At 44.2% G+C, this 12,074-nt stretch overlaps 1 long non-coding RNA gene across 1 annotated transcript; it reads right to left on the reverse strand.

Moving 5' to 3' along the window:
* Positions 1 to 1,950: 1,950 nt before the first annotated feature.
* Positions 1,951 to 9,984, reverse strand: LOC141985421 (uncharacterized). Its single transcript, XR_012638937.1, has 3 exons — positions 9,845 to 9,984; positions 5,696 to 5,789; positions 1,951 to 2,150 (listed from the first exon to the last, which is right to left on the reverse strand). It is a non-coding gene; the product is annotated as an uncharacterized LOC141985421 (long non-coding RNA).
* Positions 9,985 to 12,074: the final 2,090 nt, after the last annotated feature.

The following is a 12,074-nucleotide window of genomic DNA, read 5'->3' on the forward strand; positions in this document are numbered from 1 at the left end:
ATTATGTTATCATCATATAATCATCATATCTCTATGAAGAATATGGGGTGCAGTTCCCAGCATGCAACTTTCTCCATCTCTGATGTGGTGGGGGTACCCTGTCCAGTTCAGGGTAAATGCACCCCACCCCCCACTTTGGGACAAGAGGGTTGTTGCAGGCTTGTGGCTAGTCCTCTTTACTGCCCTTGAGTTCAGGACAGTCTGGCCTAGTGGCCAGGGTCAGCAGGGTTGCCCTTGCTCTCAGGGCTGTAAGGCCTGGTGGTCAGAGTCAGGAACACAGGCTGCCACCTAGGGGTGGGTGGCAGCCAGGTGTAGGGGGACCCAGGCCCTCCCTACTCCACCAGGTCCCAGCCCAGGGCCCTGTCAGTGGCGAGGGTCTCTGCACCTGAGTCAATGGCAGGGATCCTGACCGCAACAGGCTGACTGTCGTTAGCCATGTGGCTGCTGCCTCGCCCCCCACGGCTACTTCCTACCGTATCCCTTGTAGTTGTGCTCCGGGGTCTCCATTCTCTTAGGTGTGGATGGCTCCTGGTGACCCTGGCTTCTCCCAGGCCTCCGCCGGCATCTGAGTCTCCGCCTGGGTCAGCATCCCTGGTTTCTGTTGTCAGAGCCTCTGGCACCTCCTGGGCTAGAGCCTGCAGCGAGCATCCTTCTTCCTCGGCTGTCAGCCCAGACGGAGTTGAGCTGCTCCCGTTTATACTACTGCCCAGTAGGTATGAGGGGGCAGGGCTTCCTCAGCCCACAATGTGGAGATAACCCTTCCCATCCAGTGCAGGATGAATCCACCGCACCACCCCATCCCATATCATCCATACCCCTTACTTTTCATGCCTTTTCTTAAAAGTCCCAGGAACCAGCACAGCCCTTTTTATGGTCCTGTCAGAAACATCTCTGTCAGAAGGATGGACCCTGCACAGTTCTGCACTATTGACGTGAGTGTTGCAAGCACAGGATGAATGATCCACTGGTATTTGCAGTGCCCCAAGAATGACTGCATCTGCAAGGAACATGTCAATTTTGTGGAGAACAGATTGCTGTGCGATATTGTAAAAAAACAATTCAAGGGTGTTGGTAGCAGGAGCAGCTACAGAAGGGGGAGTGCTGCTTCTGCGACCACGAAACAAGCACTGACTGGAGGGCTCGCATCGTAATAAAGGTTTGGGACAAAGAGCAGCGACTGTAGAATTTTTGGATGTGACAGGCCACAATCCTGTATTTGCCAAGCTCACACCAGCCATCCAGAATAGGGGACACCAGAATGAGAGCTGCACTGACAGTAGAGAAGCAAGTGGTGATCAAACTGTGGAAACTTGCAATGCCAGATTGCTACCCGTCAATGGGAAAACATTTCAGAGTTGGCAAATCCACTGGAGGGTTGGGGGGGGCATTGTCATGCAAGTGTGCAGAGCCATTAATCATCTCTTGCTACACAGGACTGACTCCTGGCCACATGCAGGACATAGTGGATGGATTTGCAGCAACGGGATTTCTGATCTGCAGTGAAGTGATAGACAGCACGAATACCCTATATTGATTGGCATCAGCCCATGTTGCCCTGGAGTATATCAACGGAAAGGGCTACTTTTCTATGGTTATGCAAGTGTTGGTGGATTACTGGTGATGCTTCACCAACAGCGTTGGTTGGTCAGGGAAGGTGCAGGACACCTGTAATCTTTAAGAACACAGCAGTGTTCTCAAAGCTGCAAGCGGGGACTTGCTTTCCCGACCGGCAGATTACTATTGGCAATGTTGAAATGCCAACAGTGACCCTGGGGGACCCCTCCTATCCCTTTCCCCCCGGCTCACAAAGCTGCACACCAGCCACCTTGACAGCACCAAAGAAAGATTCAACTACCAGCTCAGCAGGTGCAGAATGACAGTTGAATGTGGTTTTGATCGATTGAAGGGGTGATGGTACTATTTACTCACGCTCCTCTTTTCCTGCTGGGATTCCTGGATCTGTCTCCTATCGGCTCTTTTCTTCTACCCAGTCTGAAATATCAACACTCCAGATCCTCTGCTCACACTCCGATGCAGCACTGGCTTACAGGATCTCACTGAATATGTAATCCCAAGTCCTCTTCTTTCTCCTCCTTATCTGTCTTAGATGTTCCACTGATGTGGAGAAGGAACCGCCAGAGTGGCAGATACTGAGAAAACACAGATACACCGCTGTCAGTATAGCCACACAAGAAAGCAAAAGTTACGGTTCATAGAATCATAGAATATCAGGGTTGGAAGGGACCTCAGGAGGTCATCTAGTCCAACCCCCTGCTCAAAGCAGGACCGATCCCCGATCACAACTCTCTTCCTTGCTCCCCTAAAGTTTTAAGCAAGACATGCGTATTGACACTTCTGCTTCAGAGTGCTTGTGTACGGCACCACTCACAGCTCCAGCCATGGTGAATAACACCCACCAGGGATACGGGAAATGAGAAGGGAATTGCTCAGTTACATTAAGCTATGAGTACAGGGCACTGGCACTAAACACTGGCACCATTTTCCACAGGCAGTGGTTTTAGCTGATATCTTACTCCTGAGGGTAACAAAGGCACAGAGCACAGCTGCTGACATCGTGAAACTGCCCAGGCCCATATGCCACTAGCCTATGTACTGCAAATGGTGCTTGCCAAAGTTATCGCTGACTGGCATGGGAAAGTGTCCTACTCCAGAGGAAGAAATAAAGCTGCCATCCCTAGAAACCTTTGGCAGGGGACTGCAGATACCTCCATGAAAGTTCCATCGAGATCTCTCAGGAGAATTCAAGAGACATCCCTGGGTACATAAACAAACTGCTCTGCATGCCTCTCCCCTTCCCCCAACTCTACAGAGGAATGAAAAGTTAACTCTACCTCTCTTTGTTGTACCGCTACTTCTTCTAGTATGTGTAATTTAATGAAAAGTCGATAGCAGTGTCCGGCTAAGTTAGGAGTGCCATCAGTACATTGTTTTAATGGGAAATACATTATAGACTCAGACTTTAAAGCCTGAAGGGACCTTCATGATCATGTAGTCTGACCTCCTGCACATTGCAGGCCACAGAACCTCACCCACCCACCATAATCACTGGCTGAGTTACTGAAGTCCTCAAATCACGATGTAAAGACTTCAAGCTACAGAGAATCCACCACTTACAGTAATTTATACCAGCAAGTGACCCAGGCCCCATGCTGCAGAGGAAGACAAAATGCCTCTAGGGTCTCTGCCAATCTGACCTGGGGGAAAATTCCTTCCCAACCCCAAATATGGAGATCAGTTAGACCCTGAGAATGTGGGCAATACCCACCAGCCAGACACTCCGTAGTAACTCAGAACCCTCCCCATCTAGTGTCCCATCACCAACCATTGGGGATATTTGCTACTAGCAGACGCAGATACTACATGCCATCATCATTCCAGCCCCTCCATAAACTTATCAAGCTCAGTCTTGAAGCCAGTTGGGTTTTTTTGCCCCATTGCTCCCCTTGGAAGGCTCTTCCAGAACTTCACTCCTCTGGGAGTTCGAAACCTTCATCTAATATCAAGCCTAAACTTGTTGATGGCCAGTTTATATCCATTTGTTCTTGTGTCAACACTGGCACTCAACTTAAATACCACCTCTCCCTCCCTGGTGTTTAGCCCTCTGATGTATTTATGAAGAGCAGTCATATCTCCCCTCTGTCTTCATTTAGTTCTGCTAAACAAGCCAAGCTCTTTGAGTCTCCTCTCATAAGGTAGGTTTTCCATTCCTCTGATCTTAGTAGCCCTTTTCTGCATCTGTTCCAGTTTGAATTCATCTTTCTTAAACATGGGAGACCAGAATTGCACACAGTATTCCAGATGAGGTCTCACCAGTGCCTTGTAGAATGGTACTAATACTTCCCTGTCTCTACTGGAAATACCTCGCCTGATGCATCCTAGGACTACATTAGCCTTTTTCACAGCCGCATCACATTCACGGCTCAGTCATCCTGTGGGCAGATCTATACTAACTGCTTAAGTTGATAGTTAGAGAAAGACACCCTCCTGAGCAACACATGTTACAGCAACCTAAGCATTGGTCGGCGTCAGCATATAATGTCTTCACCAGATGTGCTACATTGACACAGCTGCATTGGTGCAGCTGCACCGATGTAGCTCTTCTAGTGTAGACCTTCCACCCGGGTCTCTCTCTTCTTCTGTCTCTTCCTCTGTTACTTCCAACTGATAAGTCCCCGGCTTACAGCAAAAATTCTTGTTGTTAGTCCATAAGTGCATGACTTTGCAGCTTGCACTATTAAATTTCATCCCATTTCTATTACTCAAGTTTTCAAGGTCATCCAGATCTTCTTGTATGATATTCTGGTCCTCCTCCATGTTGGCAATACCTTCCAACTTTGTGTCATCCACAAATTTTATTAGCATACTCCCACTTTTTGTGCAAGGTCATTAATTAAAATGTTAAATAAGACTGGTCCCAAGACCAATCCCTAAGGAACTCCACTAGTAAGCTCCCTCCAGCCAGCTTGAGAGTTCATCTTTCAGCATGACCCACTGTAGTCTCCCCTTCAACCAGTTCCTTATCCACCTTTCAGTTCTCATAGTAATCCCCATCTTCTCCAATTTAACTAATAATTTCCCATGTGGAACTGTATCAGGAAAGATAATGAAGCAAATAATCAAGCAATCAATTTGCAAACTTCTACATGCATAGAATCAGAGAAGGGACCGCAAGGGTCATCTAGTCTGATACCCAGCCTCCTTTTGAAAGTCTCCAGTGAAGGAGCTTCCACAACCTCCCTAGGCAGCCTGTTCCATTGTCCTACATTTGTTACACTTAGGAAGTTTTTCCTGACATTTAATATAAATCTGTTTTGTTGTAGTTTGAACCCATTGCCTCTTGTCCTGCCCTCTGTGGCAAGAGAACAACTTTTCTCCATCTTTTTTAAGGCAGCCTTTCAAGTATTTGAAGACCGCTATCTTATCCCTCTTAATCTCCTCTTTTTCAAACTAAAAATACCCAGTTCCTTCAGTCTTTGCTCATGTGGCTTGCATTCCATCCCTTTGATCATTTTTGTGGCTCACCTCTGGATCCTTTCCAGTTTCTCCACATCTTTTCTGTACATTGGTGACTAAAACTGGACACAGTACTCCAGCTGAGGCCTACCCAGCACTGAGTACAGTGGTACTATCACCACCTGTGGCTTGCATGCTATGCCTCTGCTGATGCAACTAAAATTGCATGTTTTTTTTGTAACAGCATTGCATTGCTGATTCATGTTGAAATTGTAATCCACAACTCCCAGATCCTTCTTCAGTGGTGCTGCCGCTGCCAAGCCAGTTTTCCCCTATTTCTGTATTTGTGCATTTGGTTTTTCTTCCCTAAGTGTAGCACCTTATATTTGTCCTTGTTGAATTTCATTTTGTTGACTGTAGCCCAGTTCTCCAATTTAATCAAGATTCCTCTGAATTTTAGCTGTATCCTCCAAAGTGTTGGCAATCCCTCTTAGCTTTGTATCATCTGCAAATTTGATCAGTGTACTCTCAATTCCTACATCCAGGTTATTAATAAAGATGCGAAACAACAACAGGCCCAGAACAGATCCCTGTGGAACCCCACTTGAAACCTCTCTCCAATCTGACATTCCATTAATAGCTACTCTTTGTCTGTGGTTGTTTAACTACTTATGTATCCACTTAGTGGTAGTTCCGCTGAGCCCACAGTTTTCCAACTTACTTATGAAAATGTCACAGTGGGACTGTGCCAAAAGCCTTGCTGAAGTCCAGGTATATTATGTCCACTGTATTCCCCCATCCACCAAACCATTAGCCTGTTAAAAACACAAATGTATCAAAATGCATTAATACAAAGACCCCATTCAGTGTTTATATACTGAATAACGCAAATCATATCCCAGTTCATTATCCCTAAATTAACTGCTCAATTTTTCAACATAGAAAATGAATATGGCTAGATATTATCTATAGCATTACACAAAGGTGTTCACTGCTAATCTGGACAACACTGGTGTTACAGAAACCAGTCATTCACTGTCAACAAGTGGTTCTTTCATCTCCCCCAACAAACCGGACCCTTACACATTTTTTCCCACCTGTTGATCCTATTACCAGTCCAATTTTTTTTACAAGAGAAGCAAAGATGTCTGAAAGACGACAGTCACAATTCCAGAAAGTAATTTAATTAAAAGAAATAATCCTAACCGGAGGTAAAATTACTGCATTAAGAACTTTAAGTTTCAGTCAATGGTGAGAACTGTTTTAAAACAAAGTTTGCAATTGATCACATAAGCTATGGGGGAAAAAAATGTAGAAAGAATCTGATGTGTGCCAAAGTGACTCTTTTGGCTTTCTGCCAAAGACAATTCATGTCAAACCATGAGTAAATTCACATTTTTCTAATTCAGTTTTAAGACTATTTCAGCTAATAGGGCGGGTTGCGGGCTTCCCCCCCTTGAGCAGGACAACATAGAGTTTCCCCCCTACGTTGGCTCCTTATGTGCTTGTGAGGGTTGAATTTCCCTGGGGGGGATGCCCCCTGGGTTGAAGTAGCGGGGATTTCCCTGGCTCCCTTGACTGCAGGGAGCTCCCCATCCCAGTGCCCCCCCTTTACCATCGACATTCTCCCAGTTGCTGAGGTGCTGCAGGTTGCAGCCCATGTCCTCGCAAATTAAATGTTTTATACATTGCTCCAGTAGCTTCCTATGTATCGAAGTCAGGCTGACTGGTCTATAGTTCCCAGGTTCCTCCTTTTTAAAGATGGGCCTTAACCTCTTAACCTCTCTCCTGTCATCCATGAGTTGTAAATATTATTGCCAGTGGCTCTGAGATTTCCAATCCTAATTCCTTTAGAACCCTGGGGTGAACAGCGTCAAGCCCCACTGATCTGAATTCATTCACATTGGTCAGAAGATCTCTGAGCTGTTCTTTACTTATTCCGACCTACATCCCTACCCCTTTGGTCCATGGTAACTTCGCTCGTCGTCAAGCCACATGTTATTTTTTGTGAGAAAACTGAAGCAAAGTAGGCACAGAGCAGCTCTGCCTTCCTATCACCTTCCATTCCAGCTCACCTTCTCCATTGAGCAGTGGAACCACACCGTCTCTGGTCTTTGTCTGACATATCTGAAGAAGCCCTTGTTGTCTCTAACATTCCTTGCCAGCTGTAACTCCTTCTTTGCCTTGGCTTTCCTGATTTTGTCCCTACGCGCTCAAGCTATTCCCTTGTATACTTCCTTAGTGACATACAAGGGATGGAAGGAGGCATGTATCCCTTCTGGTTTTTAGGTAGCTAAAAAGCTCTTTGTGCAGCCACATTGGCCTTCTGTGGCTCTTATCTTTCCTCTGCATCGGAATAGCTTGAGGTTGAGCCTCCGGTATCACATCTTTTAGGAACTGCCAAGCCCCTTTGATTCCTTTTCTTCCTAATTGGTCTTTCCATTGGACCTTGCCTACTATTTCTCGAAGTTGGTTGAAGTCCACCTTCCTGAAATCCAGTGTCTTTGTTTTGCTGCTGTCATGTTCCCCTTTCCATGAGTTTGCCTGAGAGGCAAAAACCCTTTGGACTCTCTCCCAGGCAAACTCCCTCTGTTTGCTTCTCTTCTGGTTGCTGCTCATTTGGTTGGTTGATTGATGTGTGAACCAGGTGAGGCTTTTTAGAAGGCTGCTGGCTTGAAGCAGTTGCCCCAGCTCAAAGCCTCACCAGGTTCATACTTCAATCAACTACTCAAGGCCCAGCTGGAACAAAGCTCTCCCAATTCACACTTTTCAAACAAACACATACACAAGAACAGTCCCTGCAATGAGCACCAGTCCAACAGTAGTCAAACAATGGTCTCAGAGACAGACACTCAGATAATCACCCCGCCAGCTCACAACACAGCCCCACTAATGCAGAATGAAAGAGAATGGCTTGGAGACAAAAGAACATACGAGAGAATATAAGGAACCGAGCAGACAGATTCAAAAGGCAGATTAGACAAGATAAGAGCAAATATATAAAGGCAAAATGTATGGAACTTGAGAGTTCTAAAGACTAATAATATAAAACACAACGGTCAGACTTCTTACAAAAAGGTTTTCCCCACGATCAAACATAATAAAAGAATGAAATGGGCTGACTTAAATGCAAAAGCATGAGGAGCACAGGAGACAGGAGCTGGTGGGGATTGGAAAGCAGGGAGGCACAGAGACTGGCTGTGGTGACAGGAGCAGAAGGGTCTATAACCACAAGAGCAGCACGCTTCTCTACAGAACCTGGAACTGAGCTTTGGATTCCTGAGTCTCCATAGTCACTGGGTGTCTAGCAAATAGCGGTGAATTCCATTACAAAGTATATGGCGTATCCTTCTCTACTGGCTGGTTCACATAGAGGAGAACCCAAGCTACTACCACGACTGTTAGTTCAGTGGTAGAGGACTCTGCTGTGGATCAAAAGCTCTCAACCCTGCTGATGACCTATGTGGAACCATATCGACTCCCACATGATGGAAAAATCTGGTTTTTTTTCCCCCTTCTGTTTGCTTTTTACAACAAGAAGTAGGAAGTTACACACAAAAGTCTGCACTACAAGAAGATTAAGATTTCACAGTCATAGATTAAAAGGTTAGGGAATGCCAGAATTAAGGTTGCCTATGCACTCTTATTTGTTCCCCTTGTGATACAGGCTTTAGTTACATGATCACCTTTTTTTCCCCACAGGACCCTGGCCTCATTCTGTGCACTGGACTGATGATGCCCAAGGAATAACTTATTCACTGCATAACCCTGACTTATCTGCAAGCCCCCTGCCTCATTTGTTGAGGAAGTTGGAAGATGTGTAGTGAATGAGGCAGGGGACTGCAGGAAGAGAAAGGACAGTCTCATGGTTAAGCAGTGGAATGCTGCCCTGGATAACTGGATTCTATCCCTGCCTCTGCCACAGAGATCCTGTGTGATGCTGGGCAAGTCACTTAACCCCACCCCCACCCCAAACTTGCCACCCGTGGTTACAGTATGTTCTAACTACCCAATTTAAGACACGTGGGGCCCAATTTAATGAATCGCATTAATGAAACTGAAGTTAATTGAAGCTCTGCTTTGAACATACAATGTGCTATAAAAATGCTAACAACTTTAATAATCAAGCACTAGATATCTCCAGCTGGGCACCCAAAATTAGTGGATATTATTGATGATTTTATCCTTAATCTTTCTCTGCCTAACTTCAACATCTCCAAAATGGGGATATTGAGACCACCTCCCCATCAGGTAAATTGTAAAAATAAATGTAATAATGTTTGTGAAACAATCAGTTGCTACAATGAGAAGTGCCATAAAAAGCTCCTGAGAAAAAGCCCATGTGTTCGGTGCATGGTTTGGCCGGTGTGCAGTAAATAATGCATGACGCACATTTAAAATGAGGATACCTAATCAATGGAGCGCCATCGATCCAGCACACTGAACGAGGAAAGGGTCCTGTAGAAAGAAATAGTATGCAATCATATAATTATAGACTGTACCACAATGCATATGCACAAGGGGCCCAAACTCAGGTTGCTTGGGTGTGTGTGTGTGTATTTATATATGTGTGTGTATATATATATATATACACACACACACTCACCCACATTGTATATGCTGTACATTAAAGTGTCCACATATCAGCAAAACAAGTAATCCAAAATACTATGTGTTTGTATTTAATGTGAATGAGTTAAATTTCTTAAGTAACACTCGTTCTTATTACCTGAAATTTTTAAAAATTTAAAATTAAATAATAGTTAAACAATAATAAAATTTAAAATTAACTGGCTTTTGCAATTCATTGCCTTAAAAGGAAATAAAAGAAAAAGGGAAATGTACAAAGCAGAACTGTACCACTCCATACCTCAGCACTGAGGGATCAACTAGATGACCTCGGGGTCCCTCCCAGCCCTATATTTCTAGGATACTATGAACTGCAGGACTCAAAACACCCAGTCTTTGGGACTCTTGGGTCACACTATTTCGATTTGTGCACAATGCTATAGGTTTTGAAGTTCACACTGTAGGGGAGAAAAAAAACAAAAGACTTCATTTCACAACTAGCGCCGCTGGCAATAATCCAGCTAAAAACAATGGTGATGAAGCATTTTAACTGCTCATGCATAAAAGCCAAATTTTATTTATTTTGTAAACACCAACATTACCAAATGACTGCTCCTCAGTGAGGACTAGACACACATGAACTTTTAGAGTAGGATTTTAATATAAAATATTCACCCGTTTTTTCATGTGTGCAATTTTAATCCCCTAGCCATTAAAGTCGAGCAGTTTGAGTGATGTGCACAAGAAGGCATAAATTATTTTTATAGACCATGCTAGGCAAGTACAAACAAAAGGTTTCTGTCTCAAGGAGCTTGCAATCTAAATAAATAGAAATATTTTGCCCTTCCTGGCTTAACTTTTACATATCTTAATTTTGAATTTTATTCCAAATTGCAGAAAAGATTAATCTCTGTGCTGGAGAAGTATTACAAATTTTGGCTGGAAATGAGATTTTTTTTGGAGATGGTTATGAATAATTGAACAGTGTTATACTGTAAATTGGAATATTAGCTTTCGTGTTTGCCACCTTACTGCACTATATTATAAAATTCTGACTTTATTTTTTTCTTCAGAGGAATCATTCAAATTTATCCCTGATGTAATTCCACTGAAGTTACTGAAGATACACTCAACAAAATGTGGGTACCTGATTTTTCCCCAAGCTTCCTTGACACCAATGACATTTTATAATCACAATCTACCATTGACTCACTGCAGATAGGCACACTTGTAATTTATGGTACAGGACAAGCATCTTTTATAAAACTATAGGCGTGCACTCTGCCCCCAGAAGGGAAACCTCACGCACATCAAGTGATATCTATCTGCTGGCTGACTGGGCACAGTAAATCAACTCCAAAGGGAGCTTTGCTAAGTTCTCCTGTTCTGAGGCTGGCAATACTCCTGGTGATTTGAGGCCTGAGTAGGGAAAGGTTGGAGGTCATACAGGAGGAGATGATGGTCTCCATATAGGTTCAGAAGACATCAAATCCTAGCCTACAGGAGACTGTCACTGAGAGGCTTTGGCAGATGGTAGCTTTGTATGTGCTGGAGAGACCAAGAATTAGAGATTGGAGGCATAAACAAGAAGGAAAAATGATAATACTTCCCCTGTCCCCAACGAAAGTGCACTAACATGGTGTTCTAGACTCATTTCCCCCAAAGTGTTCTAATTGCATAGCAGTTTCACTCTCTTACACAAGAGAGGGTTGGATTTGGGCCTTTGCAGCAGGTCAGTGTCCTGCTACAGGAGGGCGTGTGAAGTGGAACAAGACTCAGAGTTCTGAAGATGTCCGTGCAAGCAGATCATGTTGCCAAGTGGCTCCTGTAGCTTTCTGGGGCTCTCAGCCTTGTCCCCCCAACAGACCCATTCAACCTTTAGTGTCTGATCATCAAGGGGAGACTATTGCAGCATAGACTGCAAAAGCCTAGGATTTTGGGACTGAATGAGAGTATTGCTCCCAGCTTGAGGCAGAGGGCATAAACGAGGGGAAGGAGATCATAATTAAAAGGGCAATTCTGAAACTAAGCGACCTCACTTCATTATTTCTACGTGTGAAGCCCTGTATTTCATTCATATCGCTATATTTTTAAATTAGTATTTTTATTGGACCCTAAGACCTGCAGACATCAGTGGAGGCAAGATGATAGCTCTGGCGTGAGGCCAGTGCAGTAGAAAGGCCCTTGTTGGGAAGCCAAAGTAATACTGACAAGCAGAGAGCTAGAATTTATGAGGTCCTGATTGCTAAAAGCATATGTTTGGGATATAAAAAAAAGTAACAATTATGCCACCCACACTGTTTATTCTTTTCTTATGTGTGGAGCTCGGAGCTTGTGTGTTCAAACATAAAACCATCAGAACTATTTTTAGTTGGATTTATAGCATCTCTGGATTGACATTTAGTAGCATAGTTTGCAGTGGAGCTTGTCCATTATCCAGCAAGCCCCTGACCCCCATTTGATCTCAGACATGGTTATTTATAATTCAAAAGGTCTCTTAGTTACTGTACGTTCACAGGGAGGTTTCTATG

Source organism: Natator depressus, chromosome 1, assembly GCF_965152275.1.
Source record: "Natator depressus isolate rNatDep1 chromosome 1, rNatDep2.hap1, whole genome shotgun sequence".
In the NCBI taxonomy this organism is placed as follows: Eukaryota; Metazoa; Chordata; order Testudines; family Cheloniidae; genus Natator; species Natator depressus.